Source organism: Stenella coeruleoalba, assembly GCF_951394435.1.
Source record: "Stenella coeruleoalba genome assembly, chromosome: 13".
NCBI classification, from domain to species: Eukaryota; Metazoa; Chordata; class Mammalia; order Artiodactyla; family Delphinidae; genus Stenella; species Stenella coeruleoalba.
Genome location: NC_137159.1, coordinates 34581252 through 34594847, shown reverse-complemented (window position 1 = coordinate 34594847; position 13596 = coordinate 34581252). Strand labels below are relative to the sequence as shown.

The 13596-nt window shown below is 43.8% G+C and overlaps 1 protein-coding gene across 19 annotated transcripts in view; it reads left to right on the top strand.

Moving 5' to 3' along the window:
* Nucleotides 1–13596, top strand: part of MEIS1 (Meis homeobox 1) — a 964979-nt gene that overhangs the window by 645741 nt on the left and 305642 nt on the right. Inside the window, exon 1 of one of the 19 annotated variants that reach the window (XM_079941536.1) lies at nt 8055–8078. The exons of the other annotated variants lie outside the window; for them this stretch is intronic. The gene's annotated coding sequence lies outside the window, so the exon portion shown is untranslated. Of the gene's footprint in view, nt 1–8054; nt 8079–13596 lie in introns of those variants that run through there. 19 annotated transcript variants of the gene reach the window in all.

Genomic DNA, 13596 nt, shown 5'->3' with positions numbered 1-13596 from the left:
CACTCAGGGAGGGCAGGAGCAAGCTTTCCACATCCTTGGCTCTCCACAGCGAAGACACCTAATGCCAGGTTATTTACTTAGAGGTTACACATTCACCCGTATTTTGGAAAGAACTCAACTCTGTGCGCTCGTTATTCCTGCCTGCTAGGAACTGGTGATTTAGAACAAAAGTAATCGATCCTTTGAAAAAACTCCCTTGAAGTATTATTCCAGGTGTGTGCCTATGTGCATCTGAGGAAGGAGAGAAACATGACATTTATTATGCATCTCCTGTAAGCCGGGCACCATGCCAGACCCGCTATAAGTGTTATCTCATTTAATCCTCAAATGGCTGCTTAAAGTAGGAACAATTATTCATATGCATTTTGTACCAGTGCAAAAACTTAGAGGCTTGAACTCACAAAGTTAATGCAGAATGTAAGCCCAAATAATTCTGGCTCCAAAACCCATCTTTTCCCCCATTTCCCTGAAAGACTTAATAAGTACAGAACAGGTTTTTGTAGGATACATTTTTCCTGCTCCCCTCAGTCCCTGTGGTCACTTGCTTTGGGCCTCCTGAGTGGCTTTGTAAGCGCTGGGATTCCTACCCTGGTGCCGAGGCTGCTGTCAGAGGAGCAAGGAGAAAAAATGTCCTGGGCAACATGAAACTGGTCCAAACACAGAATGGATGAAATCGGCAGCGATGGCTCAGTTCCCCCTTTTCCATGTCAGAATGGGATATGTTCTAACATGTACTATCCCGCCCACAGTTCAGTAGTTCCTTCCCTTTACATAAAGGGAACTTTGACTCTCCGCACAGGTCCCTCCAGGCTGCGTTACTGCCAAGAGGGCTCCAAGCCGTCTTCTGGCCCCATGTCACGCTGCAGGATATCCTCCACATTCACAGAGGAGGAGAATGGAACGTTCTGTCCCTAAAATTACGTCACGTCAATAGAGCTTTCTCTGGAGCCCCTCGGCCTTGACCTCAAGTGCCACAGTAAAAAAAAAAAGAAAACGTGGGCAATAAATAACCCCCCCCCCAAAAAAAAGAGAGCTCTATGCCCTGCATTCAGGAGAACTCCAAGGAAACATTAAACCAAGTTCACTCGGCCTCTGTTTCTAACATCTTCACAAAGTACTGGAGTCAGTGAGCCTAACGGAGCTCGGGTTTTACAGCCAGCTGTGTTTGAAGACGGCAATACTCCACTTGGAGAGCCCAAGGTGAGCGAGCGGCTGCCAAATAGCCTTTCTGTGTGTGAAAAGCAAGAGGATGAAGACTTCCCAGTAGGGAAGATACTCAAGAGTTCACCCAAGCCAGCTCTCCGCTTCCAGGCAGCCAAGGCCCGCGCTCCCTCGCTCCATCCTCGACTCCCTGAGCAGCAGGTGCCCCTGACCCCCAGCCAGACCCGTTCCAGCTCTGACAGCCTCGCCCACCACTTCTGTGCGAACAGTGGGTAACAAGCATCAGCACCTGAGTGTTCCCTGCCTTTGTGCTGCTCAGGATGACTCTGAGCTTTACTGTTTGCCTCCTTCTGCCCTCTGAGGTCAGCCTGCCTTCTGGGAGGACACTCTTGGGCTTCCGGATAGAGATTTGGATCAAAATGGGTGAAGAAGAAGAAGAAGTGGGTGAAGCAGAGGCTGGAGGGCCTTGGGAGAGTGTTTGGAAAGCCTTGCAGCCTGGGGCTGGGGTCGGGGGCGGGCAGCATGCAGGGAAGAAGGGAGAGTGGGGCTGCGTTGGGGGCCCTCTTCCCTCCCACACAGGGCATCTGAGAAGTGCAAGTAGAGGACTTGATTTACTTCCAAATTACTTCTGATTGCACGGACTGTGTTCTTTCGGCTGTAACTGCTCCAAGACCAACCCAATGCGTTACCATTTCTTTTTCTTTCCGAAATGATGAAGAGCTCATGGGAATCTTCGTGGTAGGAAGCAGAGAACAAAGAAGTACCACAAGATATGGAAAGGTGTGCTTAATTATGTCTATTCTAACACAATGTCTATTTCTTTTTACTTGGACTCTCGGATTCTCAAACTGAGAGGGACTTCAGAAATCAGCCAGTCCAGCCCCTGACTTTGCATCCTGTGATCACAGTGCAACAAACAGGCCAGTGGGGCAAGTGACATAGCCCCTGATGCCAGGTGAACAGCAGGATCCAGGACCTGTGGTGACACAGTGACATGCCACTCCTCTCGCACAGGGGCCCGGATGCTGCCATCCCCAGGGAAGCTGTACCCGATACTGATACCAGGGTCTCACGCTCAGAGATGCCGATCTCAACAGTCTGAGGTGCAGCCTGGGCATCAGGACTGTGGAAGCTCCCAGGGGATTCTGAAACCAGACAGGAGAACACTGACCTAATGCTGGAGCCTGTTCCTGTGTGTTTCCTAGGGGGAATGCTATGTACTGAATGACTGTGCACCCCGTGAATTCAGATGTTGAAACCCTATCCCCCAAAGTGATGGTATTTGGAGGTGGGACCTTTGGGAGGTGATTAGAATTAAATAAGGTCATGAGGATGAACCCCCATGAATGGAATTAGTGCCCTTACAAGAAGACTGGAGAGAGAGCTTGCTTCTTCTCTCTCTCATTCTGCCCTAGGGGGACACAATGAGAAGTGGACAGTCAGCAACCCAGAAGGGTGCTCTCACCAGAACCAGACCATGCTGGCACTTAATCTCGAACTTCCATCCTCCAGAACTGTGAGAAATAAACTTCTGTTGCTGAAGCTACCTGGTCTATGGTGCCCTGTTATAGGAGCCCAAATGGACCATGACAGGGAACAACTGGTGAGCACCAGCGACCTCATCAATAGCACCCCCATGCTTCAAGGTCCTGACCAGAGAGGCAGTGGGAGGTCACGGGAGAGGCTCTGAGTGAAGCGCCTGCAGACCTCTGCTTTGGCTCAGAGGACTCACCAAGTGACCGGGAAGAAGCGACAACTCCCCAGGGGCCACAGCGCCTCCTGTGCAGAATGAGGACATTGAAATGGGAGAGGACCTCCTCTGTTCCTTCCTGCCCACATGCTCAGCAACTCTGAGTACCTTTCTCAGCTCCAGGCTCCAGTTTCTTAAAACTTGAGATTTGCACGGCTTCATTTTTACCCTTTATCACAATTTCCTCTCTTTTATCAGTTTCTGCTCTGTTTTTTTTTTTTCATCTCATTGAGTGAAGCACTCCACGTATGAAAGCCAGCAACCCTGGGCTTGGCCAGGCTGTGGGCAGAAATAAAGCCACGGGAGCAGTGAAACCCAGCTCCAACTGGCCAAAAAAAAAGAACCTCCTGATGCTCAAACAGGAAGTCCAGTCCCCGCAGCCACCCTGATAGATTTTGTTTCTGGGACCCTCTCTTCCCCAAGAGGCATCTCGCAAGCATTCGCAAACGTGTCTGCCAGGAGCATCACTGCGGGCATCTGCTCTGCATGCTTCCCACGGCTCAGGCGCCCTTCTTTTTGGGAACTCCACTGGCAAAGCCTCTGGAGGAAGCGTCACAGTTTTCACTGTTGCCAGCGCTAACCTAAAAAAGTCAGGTCTAGGCAGGGTGCTGCCTGCTGTAGCTGCCTAAGCCGTCAGTCCTCAAGGGACCAGCGTGGAGCCAGGTTCCGTGCAGAAGTGTGGAGAAAGGCTGTCTCCTCCGCCCTGCTGCCCCGCTCTCCCAGGCAGTGTTCCTAATGCCCATGATCACTAGGTCTGCCCTAAAGCCAGTTCTTCCATCTTCCAGCCGCACCCCCTCCCCTCTGGAGCTCAAAAGCAATCCGAGGTGAGTAGGGTGGCGAGAAGCAGAGTTTTCTGCCTCTCTCTCCCTGTTCAATAACATGTGTACATAAACATACACACCCTATATACATATATGTCTATATAGTATATATAGATAGTGTATGTATAGTGTGTGTGTGTTTATTTTAGTTATTTGTTTGTTTGTTTAGAGGGAAAGCAGAGGCTCTGGCTCACCGGTTCTGCAAGAAGCCACTTCAACTCCCAGTCTGATTGGCCAGGATTCCCTGCTTCATGCGGGGTAAAGATCTCTCCCTCCACCCTTGCCCCTCATAATTTCAAAGAATAACCAACACCTATTAAGAGTCCTTGAAAAGACTCTTCTTAATCCAGTAATTCTATCCTAAGGAAATACAAATGCAAAGATATTCATCATGATGTTAAAAAAAACAAAAGCAAAAACCCTAACTCCGATAAGAATAACCATATAGTGGAATGTTGTGAAGCCCTTTAAAATAACATTTTAAGGCATTAAAAAAATTATACTTAAAGAAGTGGGAAAATGTTTAAAAATAATATATGGTAAAATGCTTGTATAATAGTGTCCCAATTTAATAATTCCAAACAAAACCGTAGAAAAAAGACTGAAAGGAATTATGTCAACATTCAAATAATGGTTATTTCTAAGTGGTCAATTAAAGGGTATTTTGATTTGTTTCTTTGCCTCTCTACAAAATCTAAAATAAACATCCAATCAACAAAGTCTGTATATTTATGTCTTTTTTAATATAATAGTCTAAGAGCTGAAAGTCATGCTGGGAAAGCCAAAAGCATTTCCACCTGGCTCCTCGGTGGAGGGGTCACAGGGTGGGCCCTGTCCATCCCCAAAGCAGCCGACATTTGTTGATCACGTATAGATCAGTGCAACCCAGGATAGCAGTCCATGCATTGCTTACATTCACCTATTCCCTCGTCTCCACATGTCTTTGAGGCAGTTACCATTATAATGACTCATCCACAGATGAAGAAACCACTGTTTAGAGAGACAGGATCGTCTTGGTCACCAGCTGCAGAGCCAGGGCCAGAGGCTCATATCCCTGTTCCATGGGCTACACTAGGCTGCTGGCCACCTCAGTGTTTCCCCCAAGAGAAAACTGTTTGCAATTAAAATCGAGGTGCCTCAGAGGTAAAAACCAACACTCACAGGGTAGGCGGAGAGAAAACAGCGACCAGAGAAAGCCCATCTCGCAAGAGAAAAGGAAGGAGCTATTTTTCTCAGTGCTTGCTCCCGTCTCCCCAGCACAGATGTCCCCAGAGTGGGAGCCAGAGCTGCTGACTCTCTTTGCTGAACTTTATGGGACCCTCTGCCTCCTGCTTCTTCTGCCCAAATAAGAAACTCAGGGAGATGGACCATTGCCTCCAGTCCCAAATAAGTGGTAAGAACTAAAATTGGGAGTTCCTCTCTTTGAATCCTAAAATCAAAACTGCAAGCCAAATCGCTCAGTGTAGAAGGAGAACAAAAAGAGTCCCATTGCTGTTGCCAGCTGGAAGGGGCCCCACCAGCCCGGGGAGCACCGTTTCTGCAGCACATTCTCCTCCAATCAAGATGTCCCAGGGTTCCCTGCAGCTTGAACTGACAGAAGCACAATGCTCTTCTTTCCAGACGTCTTGGGTTAATTTCTTTATTTTTTCTGGCCCACATTTTGAAGTCTTTCCAGCCTGATGGACTGAAGTGGAAATTACAGTCCTATCGGGTCTGTCCAAAACAGATGCCACATAATCACAATCATATTAATAAAGCTGGCAAGCGTGGGTATGAAGAATCTGAGGAAGGGGAGGGGGAGAGAAAAAAAAAACTAACAACTTCCAGAATGTCTCGACTGATTGAATGCTCCTGCCTTGAAACAGGTTTCCTCAAGAAATCTGAAGTTGTCTTTTTCCTATCAAAACTCCAAGTAATTCCCTTTCTATTTAATATTTTCTACAGTTTGGATGAAGGGAGTGAAAAGAGGGGATATTTTCTTGAATGTTTTTGGACTTCACAGCATTCGAGGTCTTATTTATGCGTGGGTTTCCAGCTGTGCATGACATAAGTCATTGAAAACTGGCACATCTTCCCATTAGCAAGCACAGCACAACCACAAGCTTGGCAAGAAGTTCATGTTGCCAGATGCCTTCACTGTTTCTTAAACTATGTATTCAAGGCACTGCACTTTTTTTTTCTTGCTGGAAATACTTTCAAAGAAGAACACAATGTTTTGGGTTGCCTGGCCAAAGTTTAGCTGTACTTTTGCATCTTTGCCAAACTTCCTGTTTTTAGCAAAACAATTTATTATCTCGCTGGTTCTTTACCCAAAAGGATTTGCAGGCACAAATAACTACTTGGTTTCCATGTCTTTTCAGAGAAGAAACTCATTTGCTTTCCCACAATTATTCTGTAGATGCAAGAACAGAAACGTATTTAACCTTTGGGAGCGCTACCGAGGTATAGAAAAGGTTTTAATTACTCAAAACCTCTACAATCTGAACTTTAAAGAACTGATGATTATTTTTGGTGTGTGCAAGGAAAATAATTCTTTTCAGGTGGTTTGGCAAGATCACAGATTTGCCCCATGTGGCATTGTAGAAGCAAGTTTGGAGTGATTTGGGGTTTGGAAGCCAAGGTTAGACTAAAGAGATATGATTCATCAGCAGCAATCAAAGAAAGCATTCGGCCAGACACTGTCATGCATATTTCATCTCCGATTACTAAGCTACACAGTCACCTTTTCGACTTCACTGAAGAACGAAACAAAACAAAAACTAAACAGTGAGAGACTTTTCCTTCCCCACCTGCAGCCAACTAGCCTATCAATGAGTAAATAGATTGAGAAGAAACTTAATACTCAAATTGATTAGAGGTGGCCACGTATAGTCTGTTTCCTTCTACAAAAATATCTTAGCTATAACTAGAACGTGTTATTTTTATCCACTCATGCACACGCGCACGCACACGCACACAGATACACTGAGTCATTTAGATAGGCTTCGGTGGTAATGACCTGTATGTACTGTAGCAGAGCAACATTGATAACAGTGTGGTTAATCCTTCAGCAAAGTGCATTTAATTTCTAGGGTAGAATGTATTTCAACTTAGAAGTACCCAACCACAGTTTCTCCACATCTTTCAAAAATTACTTCACACGACCTGCCAAGACCAAGGAACTGATAAGGTCGATTTCCTGTACGTTCGTGCTTCACAGATCTTAGAATTCTTTGATGGTGACTTAGCAACCACATAAAAACAACGGCTCCCTAAAACAGAGTGACTCAAAGAGTAAGACCCTTCAGAGGAAAGGGTTAAGATTAATGAGAGAGTGCAGTGTAGTCTGACAATAGATCAGCATCAGCAGTTTGGGAGGAATGCTTCTAACTCGAGCAAGATAGGCTGAACTTCTGTCTTTCCATTTATGAACTGTTCCTTCAGATGAAAGCAGAGAGAAAGACAGTATCTGATAGATAGATAGATAGATAGATAGGGTATGTATGTGTTGTCTGTTGTATGTATTTTTTCTTAATTTTTCTTTTTTTTTCTTTTTTTTTGTAAAGATGGATGCTTTGATTCTCTTCAGCAAAGACTGGTCCAAGAAAAAAAGAAAGTCCAAGTAGCAGTTCAGTGGGCTAGGGAACATATATTGAGGAGAGAGTTAAAAGGGGAGGTTTTCATAACAAATTATCACTCAATTCAAGCCTTTGCAGACGTTGTAGCTTAGTATAGGGCTACAGAAGGTGGCCCAAGATTTCTCGTAAACTCTTCTAAAAGGTGATAATGTGCTTTTATTATTAACTGTAGGGCATGTGGCTTTAAAGAGTTATTTTTAACATTTAAACATAAACAATATCAGCACTAAATATAGGATCAAAGAAATACTGTTTCCGTGTGGAGTTGCCAAAGCACAGAAGCATGGCTGCAAAGTACAAGTTTCCTTTGAAGGGGATGTTGCTATCAATATTGCTTACTCAGCAGTCTAGCAATATCAAAATACAGTGTACATATAGACGTATATTCATTATATCCTGCCTGGCATGAGAAAGGTTCACTCCTTCAGCCTTTAAAACCAAAATCCAACATCCCAAACCAAAACCTTAAGGGCCCCTTCACTAACTGTTTTCAAAATGAACAGACTTAAAGTAATGTTTGAAGCCTGTGGTATCAGAATTTATTTCTACAAAGTTAACTCTATTTAATATCCTTGGCTCTAAGCTTAATTTGCTAAATCGTGCTGTTTTTGAAATTTATTGTAAAATTATTGTTCTCCAGGGAAATAATGACCATTCGTCTTACTTCGATGGTATCGCTTTCCTCTGCATGTGAATTTAAGAGATTTAAAAAGCAACTCTGTGTTTTGAGTAAGTATCAGTCAAGACAAGGTGACTCTGATATACTTGAATTTCAGTGAACATATTCTGTTCACTTGAATATCCAATTTTCTGAATGAGAACAGTAGGGTATTAAAATTAGAAAAGAATCCTAGGAGATGACTGCATGTGTCTACTTATTTATACACTACCTTGTTGCAAAAAGTCGTCTCAGCAGCTTAGGAGCATATATAAAAAATAGCTACAGAGCATAAATTAGAAGTAAGCATAAAGCAAAAGAGAAAACACAGGATAAAGACATAAATGGAGCCAGGAATGGAACGAATATAAGCTAGTGAACTTCTACAAATGAAGCACAGATTTGACTCTTACACTCTTAAGTTTCAAGGTAAAAACAAAAACCTGCTCAAGATTAAATGACTCATGAAAAGGAGGTTCTCAGAACTTTATCATGGAAGTTTAAAACATTTTATAAATGATTCGTTTGTGAAGTAGACAATGGTTTCTAGTCTCCTCCACTGACTGCTGTGCAATCACTAGGGAGGCAAAAGTTGACCACACTGCATCTGTTACTCAGTGCTTTGCTAACACATCCTGGTTGTTTTCTGGGGAACTGCCTATCCCCTATTTGTGTGAAGGTGCTCTGTCCCTGGCCCTCCTAGTTGCCAGCAACATTGGCTCTTATGCAGATTGGCAATAATAGAAGAGGGAAATGGCTGTGGCTGATTCCTTCCCAGTGGGAGTGTGCTACCAAGGAAGTGACTGGTTCATAGTAATGCCTTGTTCCAATTCTTCTCATAGCCTGGTTCTCCCACTTCCCCATCAGTTCTTTGAGCCATTTAAAGATCCTCCAGTGGGGCTTCCCGGGTGGCACAATGGTTAAGAATCCGCCTGCCAATGCAGGGGATACAGGTTCGAGCCCTGGTCGAGGAAGATCCCACATGCCGCGGAGCAACTAAGCCCATGCGCCACAACTACTGAGGCTGCACTCTAGAGCCCACGAGCCACAACTACTGAGCCTGTGAGCCACAACTACGGAAGCCCACGCGTCTAGAGCCTGTGCTCCACAACAAGAGAAGCCACTTCAATGAGAAGCCCGCGCACCACAACGAAGAGTAGACCCCGCTTGCCGCAATGAGAGCCGGCGTGCAGCAGTGAAGACACAATGCAGCCTAAATAAATAAATAAATTTATAAAAATAAAATAAAGATCCTCCAGTAAATTTCTTCCCTGCTTAAATTAGCAACTGTTGCCTACAACTACAGAACACTAAATGAAGTACAGGTAGGACAGGCAACTCAAATGCAGATGGACTGAATAATGTGTCTGGGCCTCATGAGGTAATTTTGGGTAAAGTTAAGTGGAACACTGAGAATCTAATACGAAGTTTACAGCCATTGTGATCCTACTCGGTGCAAACTGGATCCAAAGTAGAAATAGTCACTGGTGAAGAGCATCTCTGTCCACAGCAATAATCTCTACCAAAGAATATAGATCCTCTTTCTTCATTAAAGCTCTTAGTATCTTCTCTTCCCTGTGTAGGACATGGGTGTATTTAGGCAAACTTTTGGAGCACTCTACTACCATATACCCACTTTCAGTGTTAGATGTAACATTGTTCTTAATATTATAACACCTTCTGTTTGTCCTAGTAAATAATGCCCGAATTCAACATTGCTAAAACCCAACACATGAATCATGCTTTATATGTTATAAAGAGTTTTGTGCTGCTGCTGAAAATTGTTTCTCCCCTTAAGAGTTCTGGACTGAAGAGCTAGTAGAACAAGAACTACCAGGTATCCAGAACAGTCCCAAAGTCCCCCGAGGCCATGGGGATGTGCCCAGTGGTGTCCTGGTAAATGTGTCACAACTCACTCTCTAAAAAAGAAAAAGCCCTGATTTGTAGTGCTTACAAATTTCTGTGTATTGAGGCTCCTACCATGAGCAATTTCAAGCTACCAATGGAATGTCACTGCCCGTGGAATTGGGAAGAGAATGCACACAGGGTTCTGGAAGCCGGTGCAAACAGGCTCCAGTGCACCACTAGAAGTGAGATGGGCTGGAACTCGGGACCCTCTACCGGAGTGCTTGGACTTGCTCCGAGACAAATGTCTCCTCACACAACAGAATAAAAAGAAGCTATAAAGGACTAGAAATAACTGTACACATGCATAGTGGGGGCAATTATGAACAATAAGATACAAAAGAGCCAGAAACCAACTGCCTCTTCTGAGGTGCCAGGAGCAAAAGCAGGGTGCCACGCATGATCCCTGCACACAGCACCACCACGGGGTGGCCAGGCCACCTAAGCCACGCCTCCGGCTCCCACCGACCCACCCCATTTAAGGAACCAGGTCGCCCCACCTCAGCGAGTGAGCAAGGGAACCTGTTTCTTGTTTTCACTCCCTCGTGCTATAGTACGAGTCCCATTAAAGCCTTGCTTGAATTCCTTATCTGGCGTCATGAATTTCTATTGATTAAAGAGTCCAAGGACCCTAGTGGGAAACAGAAGGGTCCCTCCTGGGTCCCTCTCCTCCAGCTGGGCCCAAGGAGGGACCTCAGAGAAGGTCCAGCGATCCATTACTCTTGTGACTTACGTTCTTCTACTAGAAGGAGCCGTGGAAACCCCCAAAGTGAGGTTGATCTCTGCGAATCAGTCGACTAACTCATGGGTAATAAGAGTCTCTCTGTCCACCTGTGTCAGACTCTTCCTCTGGAACATGAAACCATTCATCATGAATAGACATCCTATATGAAGAACATCTTGAGTTTCTTTTCAAGAGAAAGTTTCCATTTAAAGGCAGAGTGACCTACTTTGTCTGTAAAAAACAAGTTGAAGAAAATCTATGCTACTTTGCAGGAAAAAAAAAAAAAATCACTGCTCGAAGGCGGTGTACCAAAGTGCCTAAAGTGCTTAAAGTACACAGCTCCCAAATCCAGCGTTCTGGGTTCAATGCTGGCTCTGCTTTTTACCTGTAGTATCTGCCCTTGGGCAAGTAACTTAAGTTTCAAAACCTCAGGTGGTTGTTTCTCTGCAAAATGAAAACGATAAGAGGGTTTCCGTGAGAACTCAGGTGATGCAGGTAAAGGGCTTAGTCTGGGGTCGGACTTGGGGTAAGCTGCCCGTGTCACTTCTCTTTGATGGTCTGGTCTGCCCTTGTCACGGGGCTCCGTGTGTTTGGGTTTCCTTTTCTAAGATGCAGCAGCAGCCGATAGAGTCCATTCACCCCAGAAAGGGGTACAGTAAAAAGACTTTTTAAGAGAAAGCCGGTCCTAGCAGAGTGCTTTCAATGGGCAAAAGGGCACGATGACAGGTGCCTGTGAGGCATTCCTCCCCACCTTGTGGGAAAGAGCAAAAGCCTGGAACAGGTGCAGTCACGGGGGCCCCAGAAGGGGATGGCCAAGAGGATGAAACTTCCATTATCAGGGTTTGGCTGAAAACCATCAGAGCCACATTTCCAGTGGAACTTGTAACTGCTTACTCATCTCAAATAACTTAAAACATGTCATCGCCACTCGCGGCCACAGGAATGAATCCTGCCACAGACTGGAGATCTGTTTTCTTCCTTAAAGCCCTCAGAGTGTTCTGCTTCAATTCCCTGTATGGGATGTAGATATATTAAATACAAAAAATAATAATAATAACCATAAAGTGAGCATTAAGGTTGAGAAATGAGGTCCAAGGATGCCAAGAAATTCAAAAGTAAGTGTTCCCCCAGCAGCTCTAATTCAGCCATCTTTGCAGTAATGCGTCCTTTCCGATTTCTGAATCCTCAGTGGAATGCCCATTTCATGTGACTCTAGATCCTTCAGCTAAGCCAAGGGAGGGATGCTTGGGGTCCTTCCTGCCCCTTCTCACTTCCCCAGGTCATGGGAAAATCCTGTCTCAGACCCTTCCACCGAGCCCTTGAATGAGACCAGGTATGGCCTCTGCCTGAGAGACAGGAGGCTACTCCTGGCTCCACACAGCAAATGTATCCATGCAGATATCCAGGATGCATCAGTGGTTCGACACAACTGACGTGTTCGGGCACCTCTGGGGTACATTAGTTGAAGTGGCTATAGCAGCTGGTGGCTCTTCTTCAGGCATAATTTATCTATTGCACTTTACTTAATGTGCAAAACTAAATTTATGCTGAATCCATGTGTATTACCTACTGTGCATGAGCAGCATGAAATATACCATAAAGCAAATCAGCACAGAGCCATGCCCTTCATTGCTGATGGCTTTCAACACACCTTCTTTGTGGTCTAACCAAACTTGGAGTCCATTCTACATTGAGAATCCTGCTCATATCAAGGTTGAAAGTGCTTCGCCCCAAGACCTTCTGGAGAACTGAAGGATCAAACCGAAATCCTTTTAAGCCAATCTTTCTAGAGCCTATGTTCTTTAGATCACAGATTCTGCACTTTTCACTAATATTGTGATCAATATGATTTCTACAAGGGACATGATTTTGCTGAAAAATAAGGAAATCAGTGTCAATTTTTTAAAGTGGAATGTAGGAAATAACCCCAAGATTCGGTCCAAGTTCTGTCACAGCCAGGCTGTAGGACCCAATTTGGGTTTCTGGCTCCATATATTAAAGCACAGCATTTGGAATGGCTGATTTCTGCCTCTAACAAGAAAAAAAAAAAATCTGTGCAATCAAGTATAGTGAACTTAACACAAACAAGTATCTCAAAGGAAGCTTGAAAACATGGGGTGTAAAATACACGTGCACACCCTCTCGCACATCTAAGTTCACACCAAGCAGAAATTAATTCAAGTTTGAAGCCTGATTTGAAAAAGAAATTTGGTGGAGGAAACAAAGGGAGAGAATAAATACACGAGTAATGCAGAAACTTAAACACAATTATATCTCTTCCAACAATAATTATTCACATCTTTTATGTTTCTTATCATTTCAAAGTATGCTTTGTACAACTACAGAGACTATTTTCCATGGGGAAAAAAAGTTATTTGCTCTGTAGTTTGCCTTTGTGCTAGAAAGTTAGCATATGTAGAAATGTCATGCTCTTCCCTTGAAAATAATTTGTAACCTTCCCTACGTAAAGGACAGAAGAAAAATAAAAACAGTGACTATATTACTTTTCAAATGTCATCTTTACATATTTTTTCAGTAGATGACTATTAGTATAAACTTTTAGAAAATATATCAGCCTTTCAAAGCACAAAATTTTTATAAAAATAAGAAAGTTCTGTTAGGAAGATAGAGTGATAATTTTACTTGTTTTTCTGCTCTTGTTTTCCATAAGAAAATCAGAATATTATTCACCAAGGATTTTAATCTGACATTTTAAATGTTTTATTCAATTCTAGTCCTTCTCGATTTTATGTGGTTTATGGCTGAAAAACTAAGATGTAGAAATAAATTGTTTGCTTTCATATATAAATATACATACATATGCGTGCATACATGTACACGCATTCTTTCAGTCACTATCATATTGAATTCAATACACTGAATAAATATGCATGTAGAAATAGGTTTTCCCATTACTTCTGTTTTTGCATATATAAGTTATGTTGTTTTGCTGAAAGGTC